A 27,536-nucleotide genomic window follows, 5' to 3' on the forward strand; every position below is an offset into this window, starting at 1 on the left:
AAGCGAAGCTGCTTTTCAGTCAGCTTCTCTTTTCTTAGGGCGCGTTGTCTGCAAAGATGTTCAGCCTGTGTTGCCCTGTAAATTGGTCTGCAGGTTACTAGCTATGGCTTCCAGCCCGGCGGGAGGCCCAGATACTATGGAAATGAAGCCTGCTATTATTAAAAGTAAAAAGCCACAACGCTGGTGGCCACCACGCCCGCTGCGGCTGCTAAGAGTGATAGCGGTAAGACTGAGAATACTAGGATTTTGCAAGGCCTAAAGAGTGCAAGAGAGAAAGCGAATGTAAAAGAAGCAAGTGTGCAGTGTAAAAAGTGAATGTAAAAATGGCATAGAGGAGAGTGACCCCTGCTGGTGGAAGTGAGGAAAAGCAAAAGCCTACAGCACCTGGTATTCCCAGGCGGTCTCCCATCCAAGTACTAACCAGGCCCGACCCTGCTTAGCTTCCGAGATCAGACGAGATCGGGCGTGTTCAGGGTGGTGTGGCCGTAGGCGGAGACAAATTTCTCACTTACTCCTCTTCTACTTTGCAGCCTGGCTGCTGGCAGCTCTTTGCACTACTTCACGCTAGACCTTTTTCTTCACTTTTTGCCTTCTCTTAAGGGAACTTCATACTCCAACAGGAGCAGTGCAAGAGCTGGGGGCGGCCCTTATACCCACAGGTGTTGTTCAGCAACCAGTCACAGGCCGCAGCCGCCCTCTTTCAAAAGGGCTGGGCGCAAGGTCTGCGCAGGGCTAAGAAACCATCTCGGGGGTGAAAGAAAGAGCAAGCTGGACCAGAGCCCATTGTCCAGGAGTCGGCTAAGGAAGAAGTTGAGATGGTTGCCCGTGCCTGGAAGCGAAGCTGCTTTTCAGTCAGCTTCTCTTTTCTTAGGGCACGTTGTCTGCAAAGATGTTCAGCCTGTGTTGCCCTGTAAATTGGTCTGCAGGTTACTAGCTATGGCTTCCAGCCCGGCGGGAGGCCCAGATACTATGGAAATGAAGCCTGCTATTATTAAAAGTAAAAAGCCACAACGCTGGTGGCCACCACGCCCGCTGCGGCTGCTAAGAGTGATAGCGGTAAGACTGAGAATACTAGGATTTTGCAAGGCCTAAAGAGTGCAAGAGAGAAAGCGAATGTAAAAGAAGCAAGTGTGCAGTGTAAAAAGTGAATGTAAAAATGGCATAGAGGAGAGTGACCCCTGCTGGTGGAAGTGAGGAAAAGCAAAAGCCTACAGCACCTGGTATTCCCAGGCGGTCTCCCATCCAAGTACTAACCAGGCCCGACCCTGCTTAGCTTCCAAGATCAGACGAGATCGGGCGTGTTGAGGGTGGTGTGGCCGTAGGCAGAGACAAGCTTCTCACTTACTCCTCTTCTACTTTGCAGCCTGGCTGCTGGCAGCTCTTTGCACTACTTCACGCTAGACCTTTTTCTTCACTTTTTGCCTTCTCTTAAGGGAACTTCATACTCCAACAGGAGCAGTGCAAGAGCTGGGGGCGGCCCTTATACCCACAGGTGTTGTTCAGCAACCAGTCACAGGCCGCAGCCGCCCTCTTTCAAAAGGGCTGGGCGCAAGGTCTGCGCAGGGCTAAGAAACCATCCCGGGGGTGAAAGAAAGAGCAAGCTGGACCAGAGCCCATTGTCCAGGAGTCGGCTAAGGAAGAAGTTGAGATGGTTGCCCGTGCCTGGAAGCGAAGCTGCTTTTCAGTCAGCTTCTCTTTTCTTAGGGCACGTTGTCTGCAAAGATGTTCAGCCTGTGTTGCCCTGTAAATTGGTCTGCAGGTTACTAGCTATGGCTTCCAGCCCGGCGGGAGGCCCAGATACTATGGAAATGAAGCCTGCTATTATTAAAAGTAAAAAGCCACAACGCTGGTGGCCACCACGCCCGCTGCGGCTGCTAAGAGTGATAGCGGTAAGACTGAGAATACTAGGATTTTGCAAGGCCTAAAGAGTGCAAGAGAGAAAGCGAATGTAAAAGAAGCAAGTGTGCAGTGTAAAAAGTGAATGTAAAAATGGCATAGAGGAGAGTGACCCCTGCTGGTGGAAGTGAGGAAAAGCAAAAGCCTACAGCACCTGGTATTGCCAGGCGGTCTCCCATCCAAGTACTAACCAGGCCCGACCCTGCTTAGCTTCCGAGATCAGACGAGATCGGGCGTGTTCAGGGTGGTGTGGCCGTAGGCAGAGACAGGCTTCTCACTTACTCCTCTTCTACTTTGCAGCCTGGCTGCTGGCAGCTCTTTGCACTACTTCACGCTAGACCTTCTTCTTCACTTTTTGCCTTCTCTTAAGGGAACTTCATACTCCAACAGGAGCAGTGCAAGAGCTGGGGGGCGGCCCTTATACCCACAGGTGTTGTTCAGCAACCAGTCACAGGCCGCAGCCGCCCTCTTTCAAAAGGGCTGGGCGCAAGGTCTGCGCAGGGCTAAGAAACCATCCCGGGGGTGAAAGAAAGAGCAAGCTGGACCAGAGCCCATTGTCCAGTAGTCGGCTAAGGAAGAAGTTGAGATGGTTGCCCGTGCCTGGAAGCGAAGCTGCTTTTCAGTCAGCTTCTCTTTTCTTAGGGCGCGTTGTCTGCAAAGATGTTCAGCCTGTGTTGCCCTGTAAATTGGTCTGCAGGTTACTAGCTATGGCTTCCAGCCCGGCGGGAGGCCCAGATACTATGGAAATGAAGCCTGCTATTATTAAAAGAAAAAAGCCACAACGCTGGTGGCCACCACGCCCGCTGCGGCTGCTAAGAGTGATAGCGGTAAGACTGAGAATACTAGGATTTTGCAAGGCCTAAAGAGTGCAAGAGAGAAAGCGAATGTAAAAGAAGCAAGTGTGCAGTGTAAAAAGTGAATGTAAAAATGGCATAGAGGAGAGTGACCCCTGCTGGTGGAAGTGAGGAAAAGCAAAAGCCTACAGCACCTGGTATTCCCAGGCGGTCTCCCATCCAAGTACTAACCAGGCCCGACCCTGCTTAGCTTCCGAGATCAGGCATGTTCAGGGTGGTGTGGCCATAGGCTGAGACAGTCTTCTCACTTACTCCTCTTCTACTTTGCAGCCTGGCTGCTGGCAGCTCTTTGCACTACTTCACGCTAGACCTTCTTCTTCACTTTTTGCCTTCTCTTAAGGGAACTTCATACTCCAACAGGAGCAGTGCAAGAGCTGGGGGGCGGCCCTTATACCCACAGGTGTTGTTCAGCAACCAGTCACAGGCCGCAGCCGCCCTCTTTCAAAAGGGCTGGGCGCAAGGTCTGCGCAGGGCTAAGAAACCATCCCGGGGGTGAAAGAAAGAGCAAGCTGGACCAGAGCCCATTGTCCAGTAGTCGGCTAAGGAAGAAGTTGAGATGGTTGCCCGTGCCTGGAAGCGAAGCTGCTTTTCAGTCAGCTTCTCTTTTCTTAGGGCGCGTTGTCTGCAAAGATGTTCAGCCTGTGTTGCCCTGTAAATTGGTCTGCAGGTTACTAGCTATGGCTTCCAGCCCGGCGGGAGGCCCAGATACTATGGAAATGAAGCCTGCTATTATTAAAAGTAAAAAGCCACAACGCTGGTGGCCACCACGCCCGCTGCGGCTGCTAAGAGTGATAGCGGTAAGACTGAGAATACTAGGATTTTGCAAGGCCTAAAGAGTGCAAGAGAGAAAGCGAATGTAAAAGAAGCAAGTGTGCAGTGTAAAAAGTGAATGTAAAAATGGCATAGAGGAGAGTGACCCCTGCTGGTGGAAGTGAGGAAAAGCAAAAGCCTACAGCACCTGGTATTCCCAGGCGGTCTCCCATCCAAGTACTAACCAGGCCCGACCCTGCTTAGCTTCCGAGATCAGACGAGATCGGGCGTGTTCAGGGTGGTGTGGCCGTAGGCGGAGACAAATTTCTCACTTACTCCTCTTCTACTTTGCAGCCTGGCTGCTGGCAGCTCTTTGCACTACTTCACGCTAGACCTTTTTCTTCACTTTTTGCCTTCTCTTAAGGGAACTTCATACTCCAACAGGAGCAGTGCAAGAGCTGGGGGCGGCCCTTATACCCACAGGTGTTGTTCAGCAACCAGTCACAGGCCGCAGCCGCCCTCTTTCAAAAGGGCTGGGCGCAAGGTCTGCGCAGGGCTAAGAAACCATCCCGGGGGTGAAAGAAAGAGCAAGCTGGACCAGAGCCCATTGTCCAGGAGTCGGCTAAGGAAGAAGTTGAGATGGTTGCCCGTGCCTGGAAGCGAAGCTGCTTTTCAGTCAGCTTCTCTTTTCTTAGGGCACGTTGTCTGCAAAGATGTTCAGCCTGTGTTGCCCTGTAAATTGGTCTGCAGGTTACTAGCTATGGCTTCCAGCCCGGCGGGAGGCCCAGATACTATGGAAATGAAGCCTGCTATTATTAAAAGTAAAAAGCCACAACGCTGGTGGCCACCACGCCCGCTGCGGCTGCTAAGAGTGATAGCGGTAAGACTGAGAATACTAGGATTTTGCAAGGCCTAAAGAGTGCAAGAGAGAAAGCGAATGTAAAAGAAGCAAGTGTGCAGTGTAAAAAGTGAATGTAAAAATGGCATAGAGGAGAGTGACCCCTGCTGGTGGAAGTGAGGAAAAGCAAAAGCCTACAGCACCTGGTATTCCCAGGCGGTCTCCCATCCAAGTACTAACCAGGCCCGACCCTGCTTAGCTTCCAAGATCAGACGAGATCGGGCGTGTTGAGGGTGGTGTGGCCGTAGGCAGAGACAAGCTTCTCACTTACTCCTCTTCTACTTTGCAGCCTGGCTGCTGGCAGCTCTTTGCACTACTTCACGCTAGACCTTTTTCTTCACTTTTTGCCTTCTCTTAAGGGAACTTCATACTCCAACAGGAGCAGTGCAAGAGCTGGGGGCGGCCCTTATACCCACAGGTGTTGTTCAGCAACCAGTCACAGGCCGCAGCCGCCCTCTTTCAAAAGGGCTGGGCGCAAGGTCTGCGCAGGGCTAAGAAACCATCCCGGGGGTGAAAGAAAGAGCAAGCTGGACCAGAGCCCATTGTCCAGGAGTCGGCTAAGGAAGAAGTTGAGATGGTTGCCCGTGCCTGGAAGCGAAGCTGCTTTTCAGTCAGCTTCTCTTTTCTTAGGGCACGTTGTCTGCAAAGATGTTCAGCCTGTGTTGCCCTGTAAATTGGTCTGCAGGTTACTAGCTATGGCTTCCAGCCCGGCGGGAGGCCCAGATACTATGGAAATGAAGCCTGCTATTATTAAAAGTAAAAAGCCACAACGCTGGTGGCCACCACGCCCGCTGCGGCTGCTAAGAGTGATAGCGGTAAGACTGAGAATACTAGGATTTTGCAAGGCCTAAAGAGTGCAAGAGAGAAAGCGAATGTAAAAGAAGCAAGTGTGCAGTGTAAAAAGTGAATGTAAAAATGGCATAGAGGAGAGTGACCCCTGCTGGTGGAAGTGAGGAAAAGCAAAAGCCTACAGCACCTGGTATTCCCAGGCGGTCTCCCATCCAAGTACTAACCAGGCCCGACCCTGCTTAGCTTCCGAGATCAGACGAGATCGGGCGTGTTCAGGGTGGTGTGGCCGTAGGCAGAGACAGGCTTCTCACTTACTCCTCTTCTACTTTGCAGCCTGGCTGCTGGCAGCTCTTTGCACTACTTCACGCTAGACCTTCTTCTTCACTTTTTGCCTTCTCTTAAGGGAACTTCATACTCCAACAGGAGCAGTGCAAGAGCTGGGGGGCGGCCCTTATACCCACAGGTGTTGTTCAGCAACCAGTCACAGGCCGCAGCCGCCCTCTTTCAAAAGGGCTGGGCGCAAGGTCTGCGCAGGGCTAAGAAACCATCCCGGGGGTGAAAGAAAGAGCAAGCTGGACCAGAGCCCATTGTCCAGTAGTCGGCTAAGGAAGAAGTTGAGATGGTTGCCCGTGCCTGGAAGCGAAGCTGCTTTTCAGTCAGCTTCTCTTTTCTTAGGGCGCGTTGTCTGCAAAGATGTTCAGCCTGTGTTGCCCTGTAAATTGGTCTGCAGGTTACTAGCTATGGCTTCCAGCCCGGCGGGAGGCCCAGATACTATGGAAATGAAGCCTGCTATTATTAAAAGTAAAAAGCCACAACGCTGGTGGCCACCACGCCCGCTGCGGCTGCTAAGAGTGATAGCGGTAAGACTGAGAATACTAGGATTTTGCAAGGCCTAAAGAGTGCAAGAGAGAAAGCGAATGTAAAAGAAGCAAGTGTGCAGTGTAAAAAGTGAATGTAAAAATGGCATAGAGGAGAGTGACCCCTGCTGGTGGAAGTGAGGAAAAGCAAAAGCCTACAGCACCTGGTATTCCCAGGCGGTCTCCCATCCAAGTACTAACCAGGCCCGGCCCTGCTTAGCTTCCGAGATCAGATGAGATCGGGCGTGTTCAGGGTGGTGTGGCCGTAGGCAGAGACAGGCTTCTCACTTACTCCTCTTCTACTTTGCAGCCTGGCTGCTGGCAGCCCTTTGCACTACTTCACGCTAGACCTTTTTCTTCACTTTTTGCCTTCTCTTAAGGGAACTTCATACTCCAACAGGAGCAGTGCAAGAGCTGGGGGCGGCCCTTATACCCACAGGTGTTGTTCAGCAACCAGTCACAGGCCGCAGCCGCCCTCTTTCAAAAGGGCTGGGCGCAAGGTCTGCGCAGGGCTAAGAAACCATCCCGGGGGTGAAAGAAAGAGCAAGCTGGACCAGAGCCCATTGTCCAGGAGTCGGCTAAGGAAAAAGTTGAGATGGTTGCCCGTGCCTGGAAGCGAAGCTGCTTTTCAGTCAGCTTCTCTTTTCTTAGGGCACGTTGTCTGCAAAGATGTTCAGCCTGTGTTGCCCTGTAAATTGGTCTGCAGGTTACTAGCTATGGCTTCCAGCCCGGCGGGAGGCCCAGATACTATGGAAATGAAGCCTGCTATTATTAAAAGTAAAAAGCCACAACGCTGGTGACCACCACGCCCGCTGCGGCTGCTAAGAGTGATAGCGGTAAGACTGAGAATACTAGGATTTTGCAAGGCCTAAAGAGTGCAAGAGAGAAAGCGAATGTAAAAGAAGCAAGTGTGCAGTGTAAAAAGTGAATGTAAAAATGGCATAGAGGAGAGTGACCCCTGCTGGTGGAAGTGAGGAAAAGCAAAAGCCTACAGCACCTGGTATTCCCAGGCGGTCTCCCATCCAAGTACTAACCAGGCCCGACCCTGCTTAGCTTCCGAGATCAGACAAGATCGGGCGTGTTCAGGGTGGTGTGGCCGTAGGCAGAGACAGGCTTCTCACTTACTCCTCTTCTACTTTGCAGCCTGGCTGCTGGCAGCTCATTGCACTACTTCACGCTAGACCTTCTTCTTCACTTTTTGCCTTCTCTTAAGGGAACTTCATACTCCAACAGGAGCAGTGCAAGAGCTGGGGGGCGGCCCTTATACCCACAGGTGTTGTTCAGCAACTAGTCACAGGCCGCAGCCGCCCTCTTTCAAAAGGGCTGGGCGCAAGGTCTGCGCAGGGCTAAGAAACCATCCCGGGGGTGAAAGAAAGAGCAAGCTGGACCAGAGCCCATTGTCCAGGAGTCGGCTAAGGAAGAAGTTGAGATGGTTGCCCGTGCCTGGAAGCGAAGCTGCTTTTCAGTCAGCTTCTCTTTTCTTAGGGCACGTTGTCTGCAAAGATGTTCAGCCTGTGTTGCCCTGTAAATTGGTCTGCAGGTTACTAGCTATGGCTTCCAGCCCGGCGGGAGGCCCAGATACTATGGAAATGAAGCCTGCTATTATTAAAAGTAAAAAGCCACAACGCTGGTGGCCACCACGCCCGCTGCGGCTGCTAAGAGTGATAGCGGTAAGACTGAGAATACTAGGATTTTGCAAGGCCTAAAGAGTGCAAGAGAGAAAGCGAATGTAAAAGAAGCAAGTGTGCAGTGTAAAAAGTGAATGTAAAAATGGCATAGAGGAGAGTGACCCCTGCTGGTGGAAGTGAGGAAAAGCAAAAGCCTACAGCACCTGGTATTCCCAGGCGGTCTCCCATCCAAGTACTAACCAGGCCCGACCCTGCTTAGCTTCCGAGATCAGACGAGATCAGGCGTGTTCAGGGTGGTGTGGCCGTAGGCAGAGACAGGCTTCTCACTTACTCCTCTTCTACTTTGCAGCCTGGCTGCTGGCAGCCCTTTGCACTACTTCACGCTAGACCTTTTTCTTCACTTTTTGCCTTCTCTTAAGGGAACTTCATACTCCAACAGGAGCAGTGCAAGAGCTGGGGGCGGCCCTTATACCCACAGGTGTTGTTCAGCAACCAGTCACAGGCCGCAGCCGCCCTCTTTCAAAAGGGCTGGGCGCAAGGTCTGCGCAGGGCTAAGAAACCATCCCGGGGGTGAAAGAAAGAGCAAGCTGGACCAGAGCCCATTGTCCAGGAGTCGGCTAAGGAAGAAGTTGAGATGGTTGCCCGTGCCTGGAAGCGAAGCTGCTTTTCAGTCAGCTTCTCTTTTCTTAGGGCACGTTGTCTGCAAAGATGTTCAGCCTGTGTTGCCCTGTAAATTGGTCTGCAGGTTACTAGCTATGGCTTCCAGCCCGGCGGGAGGCCCAGATACTATGGAAATGAAGCCTGCTATTATTAAAAGTAAAAAGCCACAACGCTGGTGGCCACCACGCCCGCTGCGGCTGCTAAGAGTGATAGCGGTAAGACTGAGAATACTAGGATTTTGCAAGGCCTAAAGAGTGCAAGAGAGAAAGCGAATGTAAAAGAAGCAAGTGTGCAGTGTAAAAAGTGAATGTAAAAATGGCATAGAGGAGAGTGACCCCTGCTGGTGGAAGTGAGGAAAAGCAAAAGCCTACAGCACCTGGTATTCCCAGGCGGTCTCCCATCCAAGTACTAACCAGGCCCGACCCTGCTTAGCTTCCGAGATCAGACGAGATCGGGCGTGTTCAGGGTGGTGTGGCCGTAGGCAGAGACAGGCTTCTCACTTACTCCTCTTCTACTTTGCAGCCTGGCTGCTGGCAGCTCTTTGCACTACTTCACGCTAGACCTTCTTCTTCACTTTTTGCCTTCTCTTAAGGGAACTTCATACTCCAACAGGAGCAGTGCAAGAGCTGGGGGGCGGCCCTTATACCCACAGGTGTTGTTCAGCAACCAGTCACAGGCCGCAGCCGCCCTCTTTCAAAAGGGCTGGGCGCAAGGTCTGCGCAGGGCTAAGAAACCATCCCGGGGGTGAAAGAAAGAGCAAGCTGGACCAGAGCCCATTGTCCAGTAGTCGGCTAAGGAAGAAGTTGAGATGGTTGCCCGTGCCTGGAAGCGAAGCTGCTTTTCAGTCAGCTTCTCTTTTCTTAGGGCGCGTTGTCTGCAAAGATGTTCAGCCTGTGTTGCCCTGTAAATTGGTCTGCAGGTTACTAGCTATGGCTTCCAGCCCGGCGGGAGGCCCAGATACTATGGAAATGAAGCCTGCTATTATTAAAAGAAAAAAGCCACAACGCTGGTGGCCACCACGCCCGCTGCGGCTGCTAAGAGTGATAGCGGTAAGACTGAGAATACTAGGATTTTGCAAGGCCTAAAGAGTGCAAGAGAGAAAGCGAATGTAAAAGAAGCAAGTGTGCAGTGTAAAAAGTGAATGTAAAAATGGCATAGAGGAGAGTGACCCCTGCTGGTGGAAGTGAGGAAAAGCAAAAGCCTACAGCACCTGGTATTCCCAGGCGGTCTCCCATCCAAGTACTAACCAGGCCCGACCCTGCTTAGCTTCCAAGATCAGACGAGATCGGGCGTGTTCAGGGTGGTGTGGCCGTAGGCAGAGACAGGCTTCTCACTTACTCCTCTTCTACTTTGCAGCCTGGCTGCTGGCAGCCCTTTGCACTACTTCACGCTAGACCTTTTTCTTCACTTTTTGCCTTCTCTTAAGGGAACTTCATACTCCAACAGGAGCAGTGCAAGAGCTGGGGGCGGCCCTTATACCCACAGGTGTTGTTCAGCAACCAGTCACAGGCCGCAGCCGCCCTCTTTCAAAAGGGCTGGGCGCAAGGTCTGCGCAGGGCTAAGAAACCATCCCGGGGGTGAAAGAAAGAGCAAGCTGGACCAGAGCCCATTGTCCAGGAGTCGGCTAAGGAAAAAGTTGAGATGGTTGCCCGTGCCTGGAAGCGAAGCTGCTTTTCAGTCAGCTTCTCTTTTCTTAGGGCACGTTGTCTGCAAAGATGTTCAGCCTGTGTTGCCCTGTAAATTGGTCTGCAGGTTACTAGCTATGGCTTCCAGCCCGGCGGGAGGCCCAGATACTATGGAAATGAAGCCTGCTATTATTAAAAGTAAAAAGCCACAACGCTGGTGGCCACCACGCCCGCTGCGGCTGCTAAGAGTGATAGCGGTAAGACTGAGAATACTAGGATTTTGCAAGGCCTAAAGAGTGCAAGAGAGAAAGCGAATGTAAAAGAAGCAAGTGTGCAGTGTAAAAAGTGAATGTAAAAATGGCATAGAGGAGAGTGACCCCTGCTGGTGGAAGTGAGGAAAAGCAAAAGCCTACAGCACCTGGTATTCCCAGGCGGTCTCCCATCCAAGTACTAACCAGGCCCGACCCTGCTTAGCTTCCGAGATCAGACGAGATCGGGCGTGTTCAGGGTGGTGTGGCCGTAGGCAGAGACAGGCTTCTCACTTACTCCTCTTCTACTTTGCAGCCTGGCTGCTGGCAGCCCTTTGCACTACTTCACGCTAGACCTTTTTCTTCACTTTTTGCCTTCTCTTAAGGGAACTTCATACTCCAACAGGAGCAGTGCAAGAGCTGGGGGCGGCCCTTATACCCACAGGTGTTGTTCAGCAACCAGTCACAGGCCGCAGCCGCCCTCTTTCAAAAGGGCTGGGCGCAAGGTCTGCGCAGGGCTAAGAAACCATCCCGGGGGTGAAAGAAAGAGCAAGCTGGACCAGAGCCCATTGTCCAGGAGTCGGCTAAGGAAGAAGTTGAGATGGTTGCCCGTGCCTGGAAGCGAAGCTGCTTTTCAGTCAGCTTCTCTTTTCTTAGGGCACGTTGTCTGCAAAGATGTTCAGCCTGTGTTGCCCTGTAAATTGGTCTGCAGGTTACTAGCTATGGCTTCCAGCCCGGCGGGAGGCCCAGATACTATGGAAATGAAGCCTGCTATTATTAAAAGTAAAAAGCCACAACGCTGGTGGCCACCACGCCCGCTGCGGCTGCTAAGAGTGATAGCGGTAAGACTGAGAATACTAGGATTTTGCAAGGCCTAAAGAGTGCAAGAGAGAAAGCGAATGTAAAAGAAGCAAGTGTGCAGTGTAAAAAGTGAATGTAAAAATGGCATAGAGGAGAGTGACCCCTGCTGGTGGAAGTGAGGAAAAGCAAAAGCCTACAGCACCTGGTATTCCCAGGCGGTCTCCCATCCAAGTACTAACCAGGCCCGACCCTGCTTAGCTTCCGAGATCAGACGAGATCGGGCGTGTTCAGGGTGGTGTGGCCGTAGGCAGAGACAGGCTTCTCACTTACTCCTCTTCTACTTTGCAGCCTGGCTGCTGGCAGCTCTTTGCACTACTTCACGCTAGACCTTCTTCTTCACTTTTTGCCTTCTCTTAAGGGAACTTCATACTCCAACAGGAGCAGTGCAAGAGCTGGGGGGCGGCCCTTATACCCACAGGTGTTGTTCAGCAACCAGTCACAGGCCGCAGCCGCCCTCTTTCAAAAGGGCTGGGCGCAAGGTCTGCGCAGGGCTAAGAAACCATCCCGGGGGTGAAAGAAAGAGCAAGCTGGACCAGAGCCCATTGTCCAGTAGTCGGCTAAGGAAGAAGTTGAGATGGTTGCCCGTGCCTGGAAGCGAAGCTGCTTTTCAGTCAGCTTCTCTTTTCTTAGGGCGCGTTGTCTGCAAAGATGTTCAGCCTGTGTTGCCCTGTAAATTGGTCTGCAGGTTACTAGCTATGGCTTCCAGCCCGGCGGGAGGCCCAGATACTATGGAAATGAAGCCTGCTATTATTAAAAGAAAAAAGCCACAACGCTGGTGGCCACCACGCCCGCTGCGGCTGCTAAGAGTGATAGCGGTAAGACTGAGAATACTAGGATTTTGCAAGGCCTAAAGAGTGCAAGAGAGAAAGCGAATGTAAAAGAAGCAAGTGTGCAGTGTAAAAAGTGAATGTAAAAATGGCATAGAGGAGAGTGACCCCTGCTGGTGGAAGTGAGGAAAAGCAAAAGCCTACAGCACCTGGTATTCCCAGGCGGTCTCCCATCCAAGTACTAACCAGGCCCGACCCTGCTTAGCTTCCAAGATCAGACGAGATCGGGCGTGTTCAGGGTGGTGTGGCCGTAGGCAGAGACAGGCTTCTCACTTACTCCTCTTCTACTTTGCAGCCTGGCTGCTGGCAGCCCTTTGCACTACTTCACGCTAGACCTTTTTCTTCACTTTTTGCCTTCTCTTAAGGGAACTTCATACTCCAACAGGAGCAGTGCAAGAGCTGGGGGCGGCCCTTATACCCACAGGTGTTGTTCAGCAACCAGTCACAGGCCGCAGCCGCCCTCTTTCAAAAGGGCTGGGCGCAAGGTCTGCGCAGGGCTAAGAAACCATCCCGGGGGTGAAAGAAAGAGCAAGCTGGACCAGAGCCCATTGTCCAGGAGTCGGCTAAGGAAAAAGTTGAGATGGTTGCCCGTGCCTGGAAGCGAAGCTGCTTTTCAGTCAGCTTCTCTTTTCTTAGGGCACGTTGTCTGCAAAGATGTTCAGCCTGTGTTGCCCTGTAAATTGGTCTGCAGGTTACTAGCTATGGCTTCCAGCCCGGCGGGAGGCCCAGATACTATGGAAATGAAGCCTGCTATTATTAAAAGTAAAAAGCCACAACGCTGGTGGCCACCACGCCCGCTGCGGCTGCTAAGAGTGATAGCGGTAAGACTGAGAATACTAGGATTTTGCAAGGCCTAAAGAGTGCAAGAGAGAAAGCGAATGTAAAAGAAGCAAGTGTGCAGTGTAAAAAGTGAATGTAAAAATGGCATAGAGGAGAGTGACCCCTGCTGGTGGAAGTGAGGAAAAGCAAAAGCCTACAGCACCTGGTATTCCCAGGCGGTCTCCCATGCACGTACTAACCAGGCCCGACCCTGCTTAGCTTCCGAGATCAGACGAGATCGGGCGTGTTCAGGGTGGTGTGGCCGTAGGCAGAGACAGGCTTCTCACTTACTCCTCTTCTACTTTGCAGCCTGGCTGCTAGCAGCCCTTTGCACTACTTCATGCTAGACCTTTTTCTTCACTTTTTGCCTTCTCTTAAGGGAACTTCATACTCCAACAGGAGCAGTGCAAGAGCTGGGGGCGGCCCTTATACCCACAGGTGTTGTTCAGCAACCAGTCACAGGCCGCAGCCGCCCTCTTTCAAAAGGGCTGGGCGCAAGGTCTGCGCAGGGCTAAGAAACCATCCCGGGGGTGAAAGAAAGAGCAAGCTGGACCAGAGCCCATTGTCCAGTAGTCGGCTAAGGAAGAAGTTGAGATGGTTGCCCGTGCCTGGAAGCGAAGCTGCTTTTCAGTCAGCTTCTCTTTTCTTAGGGCGCGTTGTCTGCAAAGATGTTCAGCCTGTGTTGCCCTGTAAATTGGTCTGCAGGTTACTAGCTATGGCTTCCAGCCCGGCGGGAGGCCCAGATACTATGGAAATGAAGCCTGCTATTATTAAAAGAAAAAAGCCACAACGCCGGTGGCCACCACGCCCGCTGCGGCTGCTAAGAGTGATAGCGGTAAGACTGAGAATACTAGGATTTTGCAAGGCCTAAAGAGTGCAAGAGAGAAAGCGAATGTAAAAGAAGCAAGTGTGCAGTGTAAAAAGTGAATGTAAAAATGGCATAGAGGAGAGTGACCCCTGCTGGTGGAAGTGAGGAAAAGCAAAAGCCTACAGCACCTGGTATTCCCAGGCGGTCTCCCATCCAAGTACTAACCAGGCCCGACCCTGCTTAGCTTCCGAGATCAGACGAGATCGGGCGTGTTCAGGGTGGTGTGGCCGTAGGCGGAGACAAACTTCTCACTTACTCCTCTTCTACTTTGCAGCCTGGCTGCTGGCAGCTCTTTGCACTACTTCACGCTAGACCTTTTTCTTCACTTTTTGCCTTCTCTTAAGGGAACTTCATACTCCAACAGGAGCAGTGCAAGAGCTGGGGGCGGCCCTTATACCCACAGGTGTTGTTCAGCAACCAGTCACAGGCCGCAGCCGCCCTCTTTCAAAAGGGCTGGGCGCAAGGTCTGCGCAGGGCTAAGAAACCATCCCGGGGGTGAAAGAAAGAGCAAGCTGGACCAGAGCCCATTGTCCAGGAGTCGGCTAAGGAAGAAGTTGAGATGGTTGCCCGTGCCTGGAAGCGAAGCTGCTTTTCAGTCAGCTTCTCTTTTCTTAGGGCGCGTTGTCTGCAAAGATGTTCAGCCTGTGTTGCCCTGTAAATTGGTCTGCAGGTTACTAGCTATGGCTTCCAGCCCGGCGGGAGGCCCAGATACTATGGAAATGAAGCCTGCTATTATTAAAAGTAAAAAGCCACAACGCTGGTGGCCACCACGCCCGCTGCGGCTGCTAAGAGTGATAGCGGTAAGACTGAGAATACTAGGATTTTGCAAGGCCTAAAGAGTGCAAGAGAGAAAGCGAATGTAAAAGAAGCAAGTGTGCAGTGTAAAAAGTGAATGTAAAAATGGCATAGAGGAGAGTGACCCCTGCTGGTGGAAGTGAGGAAAAGCAAAAGCCTACAGCACCTGGTATTCCCAGGCGGTCTCCCATCCAAGTACTAACCAGGCCCGACCCTGCTTAGCTTCCGAGATCAGACGAGATCGGGCGTGTTCAGGGTGGTGTGGCCGTAGGCAGAGACAGGCTTCTCACTTACTCCTCTTCTACTTTGCAGCCTGGCTGCTGGCAGCTCTTTGCACTACTTCACGATAGACCTTTTTCTTCACTTTTTACCTTCTCTTAAGGGAACTTCATACTCCAACAGGAGCAGTGCAAGAGCTGGGGGCGGCCCTTATACCCACAGGTGTTGTTCAGCAACCAGTCACAGGCCGCAGCCGCCCTCTTTCAAAAGGGCTGGGCGCAAGGTCTGCGCAGGGCTAAGAAACCATCCCGGGGGTGAAAGAAAGAGCAAGCTGGACCAGAGCCCATTGTCCAGGAGTCGGCTGAGGAAGAAGTTGAGATGGTTGCCCGTGCCTGGAAGCGAAGCTGCTTTTCAGTCAGCTTCTCTTTTCTTAGGGCACTTTGTCTGCAAAGATGTTCAGCCTGTGTTGCCCTGTAAATTGGTCTGCAGGTTACTAGCTATGGCTTCCAGCCCGGCGGGAGGCCCAGATACTATGGAAATGAAGCCTGCTATTATTAAAAGTAAAAAGCCACAACGCTGGTGGCCACCACGCCCGCTGCGGCTGCTAAGAGTGATAGCGGTAAGACTGAGAATACTAGGATTTTGCAAGGCCTAAAGAGTGCAAGAGAGAAAGCGAATGTAAAAGAAGCAAGTGTGCAGTGTAAAAAGTGAATGTAAAAATGGCATAGAGGAGAGTGACCCCTGCTGGTGGAAGTGAGGAAAAGCAAAAGCCTACAGCACCTGGTATTCCCAGGCGGTCTCCCATCCAAGTACTAACCAGGCCCGACCCTGCTTAGCTTCCGAGATCAGACGAGATCAGGCGTGTTCAGGGTGGTGTGGCCGTAGGCGGAGACAAACTTCTCACTTACTCCTCTTCTACTTTGCAGCCTGGCTGCTGGCAGCTCTTTGCACTACTTCACGCTAGACCTTTTTCTTCACTTTTTGCCTTCTCTTAAGGGAACTTCATACTCCAACAGGAGCAGTGCAAGAGCTGGGGGCGGCCCTTATACCCACAGGTGTTGTTCAGCAACCAGTCACAGGCCGCAGCCGCCCTCTTTCAAAAGGGCTGGGCGCAAGGTCTGCGCAGGGCTAAGAAACCATCCCGGGGGTGAAAGAAAGAGCAAGCTGGACCAGAGCCCATTGTCCAGTAGTCGGCTAAGGAAGAAGTTGAGATGGTTGCCCGTGCCTGGAAGCGAAGCTGCTTTTCAGTCAGCTTCTCTTTTCTTAGGGCACTTTGTCTGCAAAGATGTTCAGCCTGTGTTGCCCTGTAAATTGGTCTGCAGGTTACTAGCTATGGCTTCCAGCCCGGCGGGAGGCCCAGATACTATGGAAATGAAGCCTGCTATTATTAAAAGTAAAAAGCCACAACGCTGGTGGCCACCACGCCCGCTGCGGCTGCTAAGAGTGATAGCGGTAAGACTGAGAATACTAGGATTTTGCAAGGCCTAAAGAGTGCAAGAGAGAAAGCGAATGTAAAAGAAGCAAGTGTGCAGTGTAAAAAGTGAATGTAAAAATGGCATAGAGGAGAGTGACCCCTGCTGGTGGAAGTGAGGAAAAGCAAAAGCCTACAGCACCTGGTATTCCCAGGCGGTCTCCCATCCAAGTACTAACCAGGCCCGACCCTGCTTAGCTTCCGAGATCAGACGAGATCGGGCGTGTTCAGGGTGGTGTGGCCGTAGGCAGAGACAGGCTTCTCACTTACTCCTCTTCTACTTTGCAGCCTGGCTGCTGGCAGCTCTTTGCACTACTTCACGCTAGACCTTCTTCTTCACTTTTTGCCTTCTCTTAAGGGAACTTCATACTCCAACAGGAGCAGTGCAAGAGCTGGGGGGCGGCCCTTATACCCACAGGTGTTGTTCAGCAACCAGTCACAGGCCGCAGCCGCCCTCTTTCAAAAGGGCTGGGCGCAAGGTCTGCGCAGGGCTAAGAAACCATCCCGGGGGTGAAAGAAAGAGCAAGCTGGACCAGAGCCCATTGTCCAGTAGTCGGCTAAGGAAGAAGTTGAGATGGTTGCCCGTGCCTGGAAGCGAAGCTGCTTTTCAGTCAGCTTCTCTTTTCTTAGGGCGCGTTGTCTGCAAAGATGTTCAGCCTGTGTTGCCCTGTAAATTGGTCTGCAGGTTACTAGCTATGGCTTCCAGCCTGGCGGGAGGCCCAGATACTATGGAAATGAAGCCTGCTATTATTAAAAGTAAAAAGCCACAACGCTGGTGGCCACCACGCCCGCTGCGGCTGCTAAGAGTGATAGCGGTAAGACTGAGAATACTAGGATTTTGCAAGGCCTAAAGAGTGCAAGAGAGAAAGCGAATGTAAAAGAAGTAAGTGTGCAGTGTAAAAAGTGAATGTAAAAATGGCATAGAGGAGAGTGACCCCTGCTGGTGGAAGTGAGGAAAAGCAAAAGCCTACAGCACCTGGTATTCCCAGGCGGTCTCCCATCCAAGTACTAACCAGGCCCAACCCTGCTTAGCTTCCGAGATCGGGCGTGTTCAGGGTGGTGTGGCCGTAGGCAGAGACAGGCTTCTCACTTACTCCTCTTCTACTTTGCAGCCTGGCTGCTGGCAGCCCTTTGCACTACTTCACGCTAGACCTTTTTCTTCACTTTTTGCCTTCTCTTAAGGGAACTTCATACTCCAACAGGAGCAGTGCAAGAGCTGGGGGCGGCCCTTATACCCACAGGTGTTGTTCAGCAACCAGTCACAGGCCGCAGCCGCCCTCTTTCAAAAGGGCTGGGCGCAAGGTCTGCGCAGGGCTAAGAAACCATCCCGGGGGTGAAAGAAAGAGCAAGCTGGACCAGAGCCCATTGTCCAGGAGTCGGCTAAGGAAGAAGTTGAGATGGTTGCCCGTGCCTGGAAGCGAAGCTGCTTTTCAGTCAGCTTCTCTTTTCTTAGGGCACGTTGTCTGCAAAGATGTTCAGCCTGTGTTGCCCTGTAAATTGGTCTGCAGGTTACTAGCTATGGCTTCCAGCCCGGCGGGAGGCCCAGATACTATGGAAATGAAGCCTGCTATTATTAAAAGTAAAAAGCCACAACGCTGGTGGCCACCACGCCCGCTGCGGCTGCTAAGAGTGATAGCGGTAAGACTGAGAATACTAGGATTTTGCAAGGCCTAAAGAGTGCAAGAGAGAAAGCGAATGTAAAAGAAGCAAGTGTGCAGTGTAAAAAGTGAATGTAAAAATGGCATAGAGGAGAGTGACCCCTGCTGGTGGAAGTGAGGAAAAGCAAAAGCCTACAGCACCTGGTATTCCCAGGCGGTCTCCCATCCAAGTACTAACCAGGCCCGACCCTGCTTAGCTTCCGAGATCAGACGAGATCGGGCGTGTTCAGGGTGGTGTGGCCGTAGGCAGAGACAGGCTTCTCACTTACTCCTCTTCTACTTTGCAGCCTGGCTGCTGGCAGCCCTTTGCACTACTTCACGCTAGACCTTTTTCTTCACTTTTTGCCTTCTCTTAAGGGAACTTCATACTCCAACAGGAGCAGTGCAAGAGCTGGGGGCGGCCCTTATACCCACAGGTGTTGTTCAGCAACCAGTCACAGGCCGCAGCCGCCCTCTTTCAAAAGGGCTGGGCGCAAGGTCTGCGCAGGGCTAAGAAACCATCCCGGGGGTGAAAGAAAGAGCAAGCTGGACCAGAGCCCATTGTCCAGGAGTCGGCTAAGGAAGAAGTTGAGATGGTTGCCCGTGCCTGGAAGCGAAGCTGCTTTTCAGTCAGCTTCTCTTTTCTTAGGGCACGTTGTCTGCAAAGATGTTCAGCCTGTGTTGCCCTGTAAATTGGTCTGCAGGTTACTAGCTATGGCTTCCAGCCCGGCGGGAGGCCCAGATACTATGGAAATGAAGCCTGCTATTATTAAAAGTAAAAAGCCACAACGCTGGTGGCCACCACGCCCGCTGCGGCTGCTAAGAGTGATAGCGGTAAGACTGAGAATACTAGGATTTTGCAAGGCCTAAAGAGTGCAAGAGAGAAAGCGAATGTAAAAGAAGCAAGTGTGCAGTGTAAAAAGTGAATGTAAAAATGGCATAGAGGAGAGTGACCCCTGCTGGTGGAAGTGAGGAAAAGCAAAAGCCTACAGCACCTGGTATTCCCAGGCGGTCTCCCATCCAAGTACTAACCAGGCCCGACCCTGCTTAGCTTCCGAGATCAGACGAGATCGGGCGTGTTCAGGGTGATGTGGCCGTAGGCGGAGACAAACTTCTCACTTACTCCTCTTCTACTTTGCAGCCTGGCTGCTGGCAGCTCTTTGCACTACTTCACGCTAGACCTTTTTCTTCACTTTTTGCCTTCTCTTAAGGGAACTTCATACTCCAACAGGAGCAGTGCAAGAGCTGGGGGCGGCCCTTATACCCACAGGTGTTGTTCAGCAACCAGTCACAGGCCGCAGCCGCCCTCTTTCAAAAGGGCTGGGCGCAAGGTCTGCGCAGGGCTAAGAAACCATCCAGGGGGTGAAAGAAAGAGCAAGCTGGACCAGAGCCCATTGTCCAGGAGTCGGCTAAGGAAGAAGTTGAGATGGTTGCCCGTGCCTGGAAGCGCAGCTGCTTTTCAGTCAGCTTCTCTTTTCTTAGGGCACGTTGTCTGCAAAGATGTTCAGCCTGTGTTGCCCTGTAAATTGGTCTGCAGGTTACTAGCTATGGCTTCCAGCCCGGCGGGAGGCCCAGATACTATGGAAATGAAGCCTGCTATTATTAAAAGAAAAAAGCCACAACGCTGGTGGCCACCACGCCCGCTGCGGCTGCTAAGAGTGATAGCGGTAAGACTGAGAATAGTAGGATTTTGCAAGGCCTAAAGAGTGCAAGAGAGAAAGCGAATGTAAAAGAAGCAAGTGTGCAGTGTAAAAAGTGAATGTAAAAATGGCATAGAGGAGAGTGACCCCTGCTGGTGGAAGTGAGGAAAAGCAAAAGCCTACAGCACCTGGTATTCCCAGGCGGTCTCCCATCCAAGTACTAACCAGGCCCGACCCTGCTTAGCTTCCGAGATCAGACGAGATCGGGCGTGTTCAGGGTGGTGTGGCCATAGGCAGAGACAGACTTCTCACTTACTCCTCTTCTACTTTGCAGCCTGGCTGCTGGCAGCCCTTTGCACTACTTCACGCTAGACCTTTTTCTTCACTTTTTGCCTTCTCTTAAGGGAACTTCATACTCCAACAGGAGCAGTGCAAGAGCTGGGGGCGGCCCTTATACCCACAGGTGTTGTTCAGCAACCAGTCACAGGCCGCAGCCGCCCTCTTTCAAAAGGGCTGGGCGCAAGGTCTGCGCAGGGCTAAGAAACCATCCCGGGGGTGAAAGAAAGAGCAAGCTGGACCAGAGCCCATTGTCCAGGAGTCGGCTAAGGAAGAAGTTGAGATGGTTGCCCGTGCCTGGAAGCGAAGCTGCTTTTCAGTCAGCTTCTCTTTTCTTAGGGCGCGTTGTCTGCAAAGATGTTCAGCCTGTGTTGCCCTGTAAATTGGTCTGCAGGTTACTAGCTATGGCTTCCAGCCCGGCGGGAGGCCCAGATACTATGGAAATGAAGCCTGCTATTATTAAAAGTAAAAAGCCACAACGCTGGTGGCCACCACGCCCGCTGCGGCTGCTAAGAGTGATAGCGGTAAGACTGAGAATACTAGGATTTTGCAAGGCCTAAAGAGTGCAAGAGAGAAAGCGAATGTAAAAGAAGCAAGTGTGCAGTGTAAAAAGTGAATGTAAAAATGGCACAGAGGAGAGTGACCCCTGCTGGTGGAAGTGAGGAAAAGCAAAAGCCTACAGCACCTGGTATTCCCAGGCGGTCTCCCATCCAAGTACTAACCAGGCACAACCCTGCTTAGCTTCCGAGATCAGACGAGATCGGGCGTGTTCAGGGTGGTGTGGCCGTAGGCAGAGACAGGCTTCTCACTTACTCCTCTTCTACTTTGCAGCCTGGCTGCTGGCAGCTCTTTGCACTACTTCACGCTAGACCTTTTTCTTCACTTTTTGCCTTCTCTTAAGGGAACTTCATACTCCAACAGGAGCAGTGCAAGAGCTGGGGGCGGCCCTTATACCCACAGGTGTTGTTCAGCAACCAGTCACAGGCCGCAGCCGCCCTCTTTCAAAAGGGCTGGGCGCAAGGTCTGCGCAGGGCTAAGAAACCATCCCGGGGGTGAAAGAAAGAGCAAGCTGGACCAGAGCCCATTGTCCAGGAGTCGGCTAAGGAAGAAGTTAAGATGGTTGCCCGTGCCTGGAAGCGAAGCTGCTTTTCAGTCAGCTTCTCTTTTCTTAGGGCACGTTGTCTGCAAAGATGTTCAGCCTGTGTTGCCCTGTAAATTGGTCTGCAGGTTACTAGCTATGGCTTCCAGCCCGGCGGGAGGCCCAGATACTATGGAAATGAAGCCTGCTATTATTAAAAGTAAAAAGCCACAACGCTGGTGGCCACCACGCCCGCTGCGGCTGCTAAGAGTGATAGCGGTAAGACTGAGAATACTAGGATTTTGCAAGGCCTAAAGAGTGCAAGAGAGAAAGCGAATGTAAAAGAAGCAAGTGTGCAGTGTAAAAAGTGAATGTAAAAATGGCATAGAGGAGAGTGACCCCTGCTGGTGGAAGTGAGGAAAAGCAAAAGCCTACATCACCTGGTATTCCCAGGCGGTCTCCCATACAAGTACTAACCAGGCCCGACCCTGCTTAGCTTACGAGATCGGGCGTGTTCAGGGTGGTGTGGCCGTAGGCAGAGACAGGCTTCTCACTTACTCCTCTTCTATTTTGCAGCCTGGCTGCTGGCAGCCCTTTGCACTACTTCACGCTAGACCTTTTTCTTCACTTTTTGCCTTCTCTTAAGGGAACTTCATACTCCAACAGGAGCAGTGCAACAGCTGGGGGCGGCCCTTATACCCACAGGTGTTGTTCAGCAACCAGTCACAGGCCGCAGCCGCCCTCTTTCAAAAGGGCTGGGCGCAAGGTCTGCGCAGGGCTAAGAAACCATCCCGGGGGTGAAAGAAAGAGCAAGCTGGACCAGAGCCCATTGTCCAGGAGTCGGCTAAGGAAAAAGTTGAGATGGTTGCCCGTGCCTGGAAGCGAAGCTGCTTTTCAGTCAGCTTCTCTTTTCTTAGGGCACGTTGTCTGCAAAGATGTTCAGCCTGTGTTGCCCTGTAAATTGGTCTGCAGGTTACTAGCTATGGCTTCCAGCCCGGCGGGAGGCCCAGATACTATGGAAATGAAGCCTGCTATTATTAAAAGTAAAAAGCCACAACGCTGGTGGCCACCACGCCCGCTGCGGCTGCTAAGAGTGATAGCGGTAAGACTGAGAATACTAGGATTTTGCAAGGCCTAAAGAGTGCAAGAGAGAAAGCGAATGTAAAAGAAGCAAGTGTGCAGTGTAAAAAGTGAATGTAAAAATGGCATAGAGGAGAGTGACCCCTGCTGGTGGAAGTGAGGAAAAGCAAAAGCCTACAGCACCTGGTATTCCCAGGCGGTCTCCCATCCAAGTACTAACCAGGCCCAACCCTGCTTAGCTTACGAGATCAGACGAGATCGGGCGTGTTCAGGGTGGTGTGGCCGTAGGCAGAGACAGGCTTCTCACTTACTCCTCTTCTACTTTGCAGCCTGGCTGCTGGCAGCTCTTTGCACTACTTCACGCTAGACCTTCTTCTTCACTTTTTGCCTTCTCTTAAGGGAACTTCATACTCCAACAGGAGCAGTGCAAGAGCTGGGGGGCGGCCCTTATACCCACAGGTGTTGTTCAGCAACCAGTCACAGGCCGCAGCCGCCCTCTTTCAAAAGGGCTGGGCGCAAGGTCTGCGCAGGGCTAAGAAACCATCCCGGGGGTGAAAGAAAGAGCAAGCTGGACCAGAGCCCATTGTCCAGTAGTCGGCTAAGGAAGAAGTTGAGATGGTTGCCCGTGCCTGGAAGCGAAGCTGCTTTTCAGTCAGCTTCTCTTTTCTTAGGGCGCGTTGTCTGCAAAGATGTTCAGCCTGTGTTGCCCTGTAAATTGGTCTGCAGGTTACTAGCTATGGCTTCCAGCCCGGCGGGAGGCCCAGATACTATGGAAATGAAGCCTGCTATTATTAAAAGTAAAAAGCCACAACGCTGGTGGCCACCACGCCCGCTGCGGCTGCTAAGAGTGATAGCGGTAAGACTGAGAATACTAGGATTTTGCAAGGCCTAAAGAGTGCAAGAGAGAAAGCGAATGTAAAAGAAGCAAGTGTGCAGTGTAAAAAGTGAATGTAAAAATGGCATAGAGGAGAGTGACCCCTGCTGGTGGAAGTGAGGAAAAGCAAAAGCCTACAGCACCTGGTATTCCCAGGCGGTCTCCCATCCAAGTACTAACCAGGCCCGACCCTGCTTAGCTTCCGAGATCAGACGAGATCGGGCGTGTTCAGGGTGGTGTGGCCGTAGGCAGAGACAGGCTTCTCACTTACTCCTCTTCTACTTTGCAGCCTGGCTGCTGGCAGCCCTTTGCACTACTTCACGCTAGAACTTTTTCTTCACTTTTTGCCTTCTCTTAAGGGAACTTCATACTCCAACAGGAGCAGTGCAAGAGCTGGGGGCAGCCCTTATACCCACAGGTGTTGTTCAGCAACCAGTCACAGGCCGGAGCCGCCCTCTTTCAAAAGGGCTGGGCGCAAGGTCTGCGCAGGGCTAAGAAACCATCCCGGGGGTGAAAGAAAGAGCAAGCTGGACCAGAGCCCATTGTCCAGTAGTCGGCTAAGGAAGAAGTTGAGATGGTTGCCCGTGCCTGGAAGCGAAGCTGCTTTTCAGTCAGCTTCTCTTTTCTTAGGGCGCGTTGTCTGCAAAGATGTTCAGCCTGTGTTGCCCTGTAAATTGGTCTGCAGGTTACTAGCTATGGCTTCCAGCCCGGCGGGAGGCCCAGATACTATGGAAATGAAGCCTGCTATTATTAAAAGAAAAAAGCCACAACGCTGGTGGCCACCACGCCCGCTGCGGCTGCTAAGAGTGATAGCGGTAAGACTGAGAATACTAGGATTTTGCAAGGCCTAAAGAGTGCAAGAGAGAAAGCGAATGTAAAAGAAGCAAGTGTGCAGTGTAAAAAGTGAATGTAAAAATGGCATAGAGGAGAGTGACCCCTGCTGGTGGAAGTGAGGAAAAGCAAAAGCCTACAGCACCTGGTATTCCCAGGCGGTCTCCCATCCAAGTACTAACCAGGCCCGACCCTGCTTAGCTTCCGAGATCAGACGAGATCGGGCGTGTTCAGGGTGGTGTGGCCGTAGGCGGAGACAAACTTCTCACTTACTCCTCTTCTACTTTGCAGCCTGGCTGCTGGCAGCTCTTTGCACTACTTCACGCTAGACCTTTTTCTTCACTTTTTGCCTTCTCTTAAGGGAACTTCATACTCCAACAGGAGCAGTGCAAGAGCTGGGGGCGGCCCTTATACCCACAGGTGTTGTTCAGCAACCAGTCACAGGCCGCAGCCGCCCTCTTTCAAAAGGGCTGGGCGCAAGGTCTGCGCAGGGCTAAGAAACCATCCCGGGGGTGAAAGAAAGAGCAAGCTGGACCAGAGCCCATTGTCCAGGAGTCGGCTAAGGAAGAAGTTGAGATGGTTGCCCGTGCCTGGAAGCGAAGCTGCTTTTCAGTCAGCTTCTCTTTTCTTAGGGCGCGTTGTCTGCAAAGATGTTCAGCCTGTGTTGCCCTGTAAATTGGTCTGCAGGTTACTAGCTATGGCTTCCAGCCCGGCGGGAGGCCCAGATACTATGGAAATGAAGCCTGCTATTATTAAAAGTAAAAAGCCACAACGCTGGTGGCCACCACGCCCGCTGCGGCTGCTAAGAGTGATAGCGGTAAGACTGAGAATACTAGGATTTTGCAAGGCCTAAAGAGTGCAAGAGAGAAAGCGAATGTAAAAGAAGCAAGTGTGCAGTGTAAAAAGTGAATGTAAAAATGGCATAGAGGAGAGTGACCCCTGCTGGTGGAAGTGAGGAAAAGCAAAAGCCTACAGCACCTGGTATTCCCAGGCGGTCTCCCATCCAAGTACTAACCAGGCCCGACCCTGCTTAGCTTCCGAGATCAGGCGTGTTCAGGGTGGTGTGGCCGTAGGCAGAGACAGGCTTCTCACTTACTCCTCTTCTACTTTGCAGCCTGGCTGCTGGCAGCTCTTTGCACTACTTCACGCTAGACCTTCTTCTTCACTTTTTGCCTTCTCTTAAGGGAACTTCATACTCCAACAGGAGCAGTGCAAGAGCTGGGGGCGGCCCTTATACCCACAGGTGTTGTTCAGCAACCAGTCACAGGCCGCAGCCGCCCTCTTTCAAAAGGGCTGGGCGCAAGGTCTGCGCAGGGCTAAGAAACCATCCCGGGGGTGAAAGAAAGAGCAAGCTGGACCAGAGCCCATTGTCCAGTAGTCGGCTAAGGAAGAAGTTGAGATGGTTGCCCGTGCCTGGAAGCGAAGCTGCTTTTCAGTCAGCTTCTCTTTTCTTAGGGCGCGTTGTCTGCAAAGATGTTCAGCCTGTGTTGCCCTGTAAATTGGTCTGCAGGTTACTAGCTATGGCTTCCAGCCCGGCGGGAGGCCCAGATACTATGGAAATGAAGCCTGCTATTATTAAAAGTAAAAAGCCACAACGCTGGTGGCCACCACGCCCGCTGCGGCTGCTAAGAGTGATAGCGGTAAGACTGAGAATACTAGGATTTTGCAAGGCCTAAAGAGTGCAAGAGAGAAAGCGAATGTAAAAGAAGCAAGTGTGCAGTGTAAAAAGTGAATGTAAAAATGGCATAGAGGAGAGTGACCCCTGCTGGTGGAAGTGAGGAAAAGCAAAAGCCTACAGCACCTGGTATTCCCAGGCGGTCTCCCATCCAAGTACTAACCAGGCCCGACCCTGCTTAGCTTCCGAGATCAGACGAGATCGGGCGTGTTCAGGGTGGTGTGGCCGTAGGCAGAGACAGGCTTCTCACTTACTCCTCTTCTACTTTGCAGCCTGGCTGCTGGCAGCCCTTTGCACTACTTCACGCTAGACCTTTTTCTTCACTTTTTGCCTTCTCTTAAGGGAACTTCATACTCCAACAGGAGCAGTGCAAGAGCTGGGGGCGGCCCTTATACCCACAGGTGTTGTTCAGCAACCAGTCACAGGCCGCAGCCGCCCTCTTTCAAAAGGGCTGGGCGCAAGGTCTGCGCAGGGCTAAGAAACCATCCCGGGGGTGAAAGAAAGAGCAAGCTGGACCAGAGCCCATTGTCCAGGAGTCGGCTAAGGAAGAAGTTGAGATGGTTGCCCGTGCCTGGAAGCGAAGCTGCTTTTCAGTCAGCTTCTCTTTTCTTAGGGCACGTTGTCTGCAAAGATGTTCAGCCTGTGTTGCCCTGTAAATTGGTCTGCAGGTTACTAGCTATGGCTTCCAGCCCGGCGGGAGGCCCAGATACTATGGAAATGAAGCCTGCTATTATTAAAAGTAAAAAGCCACAACGCTGGTGGCCACCACGCCCGCTGCGGCTGCTAAGAGTGATAGCGGTAAGACTGAGAATACTAGGATTTTGCAAGGCCTAAAGAGTGCAAGAGAGAAAGCGAATGTAAAAGAAGCAAGTGTGCAGTGTAAAAAGTGAATGTAAAAATGGCATAGAGGAGAGTGACCCCTGCTGGTGGAAGTGAGGAAAAGCAAAAGCCTACAGCACCTGGTATTCCCAGGCGGTCTCCCATCCAAGTACTAACCAGGCCCAACCCTGCTTAGCTTCCGAGATCAGACAAGATCGGGCGTGTTCAGGGTGGTGTGGCCGTAGGCAGAGACAGGCTTCTCACTTACTCCTCTTCTACTTTGCAGCCTGGCTGCTGGCAGCTCTTTGCACTACTTCACGCTAGACCTTCTTCTTCACTTTTTGCCTTCTCTTAAGGGAACTTCATACTCCAACAGGAGCAGTGCAAGAGCTGGGGGGCGGCCCTTATACCCACAGGTGTTGTTCAGCAACCAGTCACAGGCCGCAGCCGCCCTCTTTCAAAAGGGCTGGGCGCAAGGTCTGCGCAGGGCTAAGAAACCATCCCGGGGGTGAAAGAAAGAGCAAGCTGGACCAGAGCCCATTGTCCAGTAGTCGGCTAAGGAAGAAGTTGAGATGGTTGCCCGTGCCTGGAAGCGAAGCTGCTTTTCAGTCAGCTTCTCTTTTCTTAGGGCGCGTTGTCTGCAAAGATGTTCAGCCTGTGTTGCCCTGTAAATTGGTCTGCAGGTTACTAGCTATGGCTTCCAGCCCGGCGGGAGGCCCAGATACTATGGAAATGAAGCCTGCTATTATTAAAAGAAAAAAGCCACAACGCTGGTGGCCACCACGCCCGCTGCGGCTGCTAAGAGTGATAGCGGTAAGACTGAGAATACTAGGATTTTGCAAGGCCTAAAGAGTGCAAGAGAGAAAGCGAATGTAAAAGAAGCAAGTGTGCAGTGTAAAAAGTGAATGTAAAAATGGCATAGAGGAGAGTGACCCCTGCTGGTGGAAGTGAGGAAAAGCAAAAGCCTACAGCACCTGGTATTCCCAGGCGGTCTCCCATTCAAGTACTAACCAGGCCCGACCCTGCTTAGCTTCCGAGATCAGACGAGATCGGGCGTGTTCAGGGTGGTGTGGCCATAGGCAGAGACAGGCTTCTCACTTACTCCTCTTCTACTTTGCAGCCTGGCTGCTGGCAGCCCTTTGCACTACTTCACGCTAGACCTTTTTCTTCACTTTTTGCCTTCTCTTAAGGGAACTTCATACTCCAACAGGAGCAGTGCAAGAGCTGGGGGCGGCCCTTATACCCACAGGTGTTGTTCAGCAACCAGTCACAGGCCGCAGCCGCCCTCTTTCAAAAGGGCTGGGCGCAAGGTCTGCGCAGGGCTAAGAAACCATCCCCGGGGTGAAAGAAAGAGCAAGCTGGACCAGAGCCCATTGTCCAGGAGTCGGCTAAGGAAGAAGTTGAGATGGTTGCCCGTGCCTGGAAGCGAAGCTGCTTTTCAGTCAGCTTCTCTTTTCTTAGAGCACGTTGTCTGCAAAGATGTTCAGCCTGTGTTGCCCTG

At 52.1% G+C, this 27,536-nt stretch overlaps 29 non-coding genes and 4 pseudogenes across 29 annotated transcripts; all 33 read right to left on the reverse strand.

The window, feature by feature from the left end:
- Positions 1-372: 372 nt before the first annotated feature.
- LOC142190013 (5S ribosomal RNA) lies at positions 373-491 on the reverse strand. Its single transcript, XR_012713953.1, has one exon. It is a non-coding gene; the product is annotated as a 5S ribosomal RNA (ribosomal RNA).
- Positions 492-1,205: 714 nt separating this feature from the next.
- LOC142190159 (5S ribosomal RNA) lies at positions 1,206-1,324 on the reverse strand. The gene has a single exon (XR_012714089.1). It is a non-coding gene; the product is annotated as a 5S ribosomal RNA (ribosomal RNA).
- A 714-nt stretch (positions 1,325-2,038) lies between these two features.
- Positions 2,039-2,157, reverse strand: LOC142190121 (5S ribosomal RNA). The gene has a single exon (XR_012714052.1). It is a non-coding gene; the product is annotated as a 5S ribosomal RNA (ribosomal RNA).
- Positions 2,158-2,872: 715 nt separating this feature from the next.
- On the reverse strand, positions 2,873-2,981 carry LOC142190488 (5S ribosomal RNA; annotated as a pseudogene).
- Positions 2,982-3,696: 715 nt separating this feature from the next.
- On the reverse strand, positions 3,697-3,815 carry LOC142190025 (5S ribosomal RNA). The gene has a single exon (XR_012713964.1). It is a non-coding gene; the product is annotated as a 5S ribosomal RNA (ribosomal RNA).
- A 714-nt stretch (positions 3,816-4,529) lies between these two features.
- On the reverse strand, positions 4,530-4,648 carry LOC142190160 (5S ribosomal RNA). The gene has a single exon (XR_012714090.1). It is a non-coding gene; the product is annotated as a 5S ribosomal RNA (ribosomal RNA).
- Positions 4,649-5,362: 714 nt separating this feature from the next.
- LOC142190037 (5S ribosomal RNA) lies at positions 5,363-5,481 on the reverse strand. The gene has a single exon (XR_012713975.1). It is a non-coding gene; the product is annotated as a 5S ribosomal RNA (ribosomal RNA).
- Positions 5,482-6,196: 715 nt separating this feature from the next.
- On the reverse strand, positions 6,197-6,315 carry LOC142191126 (5S ribosomal RNA). Its single transcript, XR_012714737.1, has one exon. It is a non-coding gene; the product is annotated as a 5S ribosomal RNA (ribosomal RNA).
- Positions 6,316-7,029: 714 nt separating this feature from the next.
- LOC142189951 (5S ribosomal RNA) lies at positions 7,030-7,148 on the reverse strand. The gene has a single exon (XR_012713895.1). It is a non-coding gene; the product is annotated as a 5S ribosomal RNA (ribosomal RNA).
- A 715-nt stretch (positions 7,149-7,863) lies between these two features.
- Positions 7,864-7,982, reverse strand: LOC142189780 (5S ribosomal RNA). Its single transcript, XR_012713735.1, has one exon. It is a non-coding gene; the product is annotated as a 5S ribosomal RNA (ribosomal RNA).
- A 714-nt stretch (positions 7,983-8,696) lies between these two features.
- Positions 8,697-8,815, reverse strand: LOC142190049 (5S ribosomal RNA). Its single transcript, XR_012713986.1, has one exon. It is a non-coding gene; the product is annotated as a 5S ribosomal RNA (ribosomal RNA).
- A 715-nt stretch (positions 8,816-9,530) lies between these two features.
- On the reverse strand, positions 9,531-9,649 carry LOC142189869 (5S ribosomal RNA). Its single transcript, XR_012713819.1, has one exon. It is a non-coding gene; the product is annotated as a 5S ribosomal RNA (ribosomal RNA).
- Positions 9,650-10,363: 714 nt separating this feature from the next.
- Positions 10,364-10,482, reverse strand: LOC142190061 (5S ribosomal RNA). Its single transcript, XR_012713998.1, has one exon. It is a non-coding gene; the product is annotated as a 5S ribosomal RNA (ribosomal RNA).
- Positions 10,483-11,196: 714 nt separating this feature from the next.
- On the reverse strand, positions 11,197-11,315 carry LOC142190073 (5S ribosomal RNA). Its single transcript, XR_012714009.1, has one exon. It is a non-coding gene; the product is annotated as a 5S ribosomal RNA (ribosomal RNA).
- Positions 11,316-12,030: 715 nt separating this feature from the next.
- Positions 12,031-12,149, reverse strand: LOC142189872 (5S ribosomal RNA). Its single transcript, XR_012713821.1, has one exon. It is a non-coding gene; the product is annotated as a 5S ribosomal RNA (ribosomal RNA).
- Positions 12,150-12,863: 714 nt separating this feature from the next.
- Positions 12,864-12,982, reverse strand: LOC142190136 (5S ribosomal RNA). Its single transcript, XR_012714067.1, has one exon. It is a non-coding gene; the product is annotated as a 5S ribosomal RNA (ribosomal RNA).
- A 714-nt stretch (positions 12,983-13,696) lies between these two features.
- LOC142190085 (5S ribosomal RNA) lies at positions 13,697-13,815 on the reverse strand. Its single transcript, XR_012714020.1, has one exon. It is a non-coding gene; the product is annotated as a 5S ribosomal RNA (ribosomal RNA).
- A 714-nt stretch (positions 13,816-14,529) lies between these two features.
- LOC142190097 (5S ribosomal RNA) lies at positions 14,530-14,648 on the reverse strand. The gene has a single exon (XR_012714031.1). It is a non-coding gene; the product is annotated as a 5S ribosomal RNA (ribosomal RNA).
- Positions 14,649-15,362: 714 nt separating this feature from the next.
- LOC142189781 (5S ribosomal RNA) lies at positions 15,363-15,481 on the reverse strand. Its single transcript, XR_012713736.1, has one exon. It is a non-coding gene; the product is annotated as a 5S ribosomal RNA (ribosomal RNA).
- Positions 15,482-16,195: 714 nt separating this feature from the next.
- On the reverse strand, positions 16,196-16,314 carry LOC142190110 (5S ribosomal RNA). Its single transcript, XR_012714042.1, has one exon. It is a non-coding gene; the product is annotated as a 5S ribosomal RNA (ribosomal RNA).
- Positions 16,315-17,029: 715 nt separating this feature from the next.
- On the reverse strand, positions 17,030-17,138 carry LOC142190310 (5S ribosomal RNA; annotated as a pseudogene).
- A 714-nt stretch (positions 17,139-17,852) lies between these two features.
- On the reverse strand, positions 17,853-17,971 carry LOC142190122 (5S ribosomal RNA). The gene has a single exon (XR_012714053.1). It is a non-coding gene; the product is annotated as a 5S ribosomal RNA (ribosomal RNA).
- A 714-nt stretch (positions 17,972-18,685) lies between these two features.
- LOC142189825 (5S ribosomal RNA) lies at positions 18,686-18,804 on the reverse strand. Its single transcript, XR_012713777.1, has one exon. It is a non-coding gene; the product is annotated as a 5S ribosomal RNA (ribosomal RNA).
- Positions 18,805-19,518: 714 nt separating this feature from the next.
- On the reverse strand, positions 19,519-19,637 carry LOC142189734 (5S ribosomal RNA). Its single transcript, XR_012713691.1, has one exon. It is a non-coding gene; the product is annotated as a 5S ribosomal RNA (ribosomal RNA).
- A 714-nt stretch (positions 19,638-20,351) lies between these two features.
- Positions 20,352-20,470, reverse strand: LOC142190018 (5S ribosomal RNA). Its single transcript, XR_012713957.1, has one exon. It is a non-coding gene; the product is annotated as a 5S ribosomal RNA (ribosomal RNA).
- A 714-nt stretch (positions 20,471-21,184) lies between these two features.
- On the reverse strand, positions 21,185-21,293 carry LOC142190544 (5S ribosomal RNA; annotated as a pseudogene).
- A 714-nt stretch (positions 21,294-22,007) lies between these two features.
- LOC142189926 (5S ribosomal RNA) lies at positions 22,008-22,126 on the reverse strand. The gene has a single exon (XR_012713872.1). It is a non-coding gene; the product is annotated as a 5S ribosomal RNA (ribosomal RNA).
- A 715-nt stretch (positions 22,127-22,841) lies between these two features.
- On the reverse strand, positions 22,842-22,960 carry LOC142190133 (5S ribosomal RNA). The gene has a single exon (XR_012714064.1). It is a non-coding gene; the product is annotated as a 5S ribosomal RNA (ribosomal RNA).
- Positions 22,961-23,674: 714 nt separating this feature from the next.
- Positions 23,675-23,793, reverse strand: LOC142190145 (5S ribosomal RNA). Its single transcript, XR_012714075.1, has one exon. It is a non-coding gene; the product is annotated as a 5S ribosomal RNA (ribosomal RNA).
- A 714-nt stretch (positions 23,794-24,507) lies between these two features.
- LOC142190353 (5S ribosomal RNA) lies at positions 24,508-24,616 on the reverse strand (annotated as a pseudogene).
- Positions 24,617-25,330: 714 nt separating this feature from the next.
- Positions 25,331-25,449, reverse strand: LOC142190156 (5S ribosomal RNA). The gene has a single exon (XR_012714086.1). It is a non-coding gene; the product is annotated as a 5S ribosomal RNA (ribosomal RNA).
- Positions 25,450-26,163: 714 nt separating this feature from the next.
- Positions 26,164-26,282, reverse strand: LOC142189833 (5S ribosomal RNA). Its single transcript, XR_012713784.1, has one exon. It is a non-coding gene; the product is annotated as a 5S ribosomal RNA (ribosomal RNA).
- A 715-nt stretch (positions 26,283-26,997) lies between these two features.
- LOC142189851 (5S ribosomal RNA) lies at positions 26,998-27,116 on the reverse strand. The gene has a single exon (XR_012713801.1). It is a non-coding gene; the product is annotated as a 5S ribosomal RNA (ribosomal RNA).
- Between the last annotated feature and the right edge of the window lie 420 nt (positions 27,117-27,536).

The sequence above is a fragment of the Leptodactylus fuscus genome, chromosome 1 (genome assembly GCF_031893055.1).
Source record: "Leptodactylus fuscus isolate aLepFus1 chromosome 1, aLepFus1.hap2, whole genome shotgun sequence".
In the NCBI taxonomy this organism is placed as follows: Eukaryota; Metazoa; Chordata; class Amphibia; order Anura; family Leptodactylidae; genus Leptodactylus; species Leptodactylus fuscus.